The sequence below is a fragment of the Meriones unguiculatus genome, chromosome 4 (genome assembly GCF_030254825.1).
Source record: "Meriones unguiculatus strain TT.TT164.6M chromosome 4, Bangor_MerUng_6.1, whole genome shotgun sequence".
NCBI classification, from domain to species: domain Eukaryota; kingdom Metazoa; phylum Chordata; class Mammalia; order Rodentia; family Muridae; genus Meriones; species Meriones unguiculatus.
Window position 1 is genome coordinate 93,234,770 of NC_083352.1, and position 1,993 is coordinate 93,236,762.

Below are 1,993 nucleotides of genomic sequence, written 5' to 3' on the forward strand. Positions count from 1 at the left end.
ATTACGAAGCGCTAATTTGAACCTCATCCCAGCAGTTGCCCAGAACTCCCTTATGTTGTCAAGTTACCTTCCCCCGTTTTGTGCACATTAAATATAGAAACACCTGTTGATGAGAAGACCCATCCACCACTTAGAACCACCTCCGACAAGCTGCTTGGGGACAGCAGCATGGAAGGGACCCATAGAAGAAGCCACTGAATCTGGAACATCTCCATGGAGACAGCCTGCCATCAGCCGTGACAAGCACCCACGGACAGAGAAGAGGCTGCGGGGGTCTCCACCAAGACCAGAACAGTTTGTCCTGTTCTGGCAACAGTGTTGTTTGTTCGGGCATGAGTCACTGTCCCCTGGGCAGCGCTAACGGCGGACAACATTATTTTACCAAATCAGCGGAACTAAGATGCATGTGCCAGGCCAGCAGGGCGGCTTAGGAGGGACAGCATTTGCTGAAAGAGCCTGACAGCTTGAGTTTGATCCCAAGAACCCATGAGAAAAAGAGCTGGATGCAGGGCTGAAAAGACAGAGTTCTGTTCTCAGCACCCACTTTGGGCAGCTCACAGCTACTTGGAACTCCAGCTCCAGGGGGTGTGATGCACTCTTGGTTTCGGACACCCACACAAGCATATACATTTTTTTTTTCAAAGCTGAATGTGTGGCCCACATCTGTAATCCAGGAGCTCTGTGAGATGGGAAGCAGAGACAGGACAGTTGCCAGAAGCCCTCGAGCCAGCTGACCTGGAGTTCACAGCAGACGTTGGGAGAGGCCCTGCCTCCGCATGATGGGAGACAAGAACTGACACCCAAAAGTTGTCCTCTGACCTCCACACATACATCATGCTCCACACATACATCCATGCTCACACACTAATGATAACTTAAAATGTGTGTGTGTGTGCTGGAGAGCTGGCTAGTTGGTTAAGAACACTTGCTATGCAATTTATAAGAATGAGAGTTTGGATCTTGGGAGTGGTATCAGAAATCGATCCCACCACTGCCAGACACCCACAGAACAAGCCAGGTGCCCTTATGACAAGCACCCCTAACCCCAAAGGATCTGACCCCCCCCGCTAGCCAACATGTACTGCCACGCACACGTGTGTATACACATAAACAACAATAATAGTGCTTGAAGAAAAAATGTCTATTGCCACATCCACCTACACATGCATGCCAAGGGCGTGGAAGGGAAACATGGCAAAGCATGGATGAAGATACACCATGACTGCCCCCCCAACCCCCGTGGCCCTTAGGGCCTGAGACTACACAAATGCGATGAAGCATGCTCAGTGTTGAGACTAGAAACTTGAAACAACTAAGCATGCAAACAGCAGTAGCTGCCAGTTACCCAGAGAACTTTCTAGGATCTAGAAAGACACCTCCCAGTGTCAGAGGAGAGAACAAAGCATCATGAGGGCAGCAGCTGACAGAGACCTGGAGAGCAAACACGAGCTGTGAGGAGACTGCCCCACGGTCACACAATGGCCATACTTTAGCTCTACCAGCCCCACCCCACCCCCGCCCACCCTGAAATGAGCAGTGACAAGCTGAGCTGCTGCCCAAAGCTGCTTACCTCTAATAGACATCCATCTTGGTTTCCACTAATGCCTACGTTAGGGGCTGGAGTGTCCTGGGCTCAGAGCTGGGGCCCGTGCTGTCAGGAGAAGCCGTGGCAGCCCCGGCTGCAGGCGCCCACCAACAGGAGCAGGCGCCAGCATCCAGCCAGCTATGGTGGTGCTGAGAAAAGCCTGTTACCTACGTTCCAGGTCTTCTGGAAACCCGCCCAGACAGGCAGACTCCTCCTGGCTTCCCCTGGGTGGAGACCGCAGGTGGATGCCCGATCCTTCAAGGAGGTAACAGATGGTACACTAGGACCAGCAGACAGGGCATGGGGCCTGCCTTCCTCACCAGTCTCTGCCTGCTCCTCAGAATCAGTCTTACCTCACCAAGGACCAAGCTCCTTTAAGGGATGTGAGGGACGGAGGGGATGGCAGGC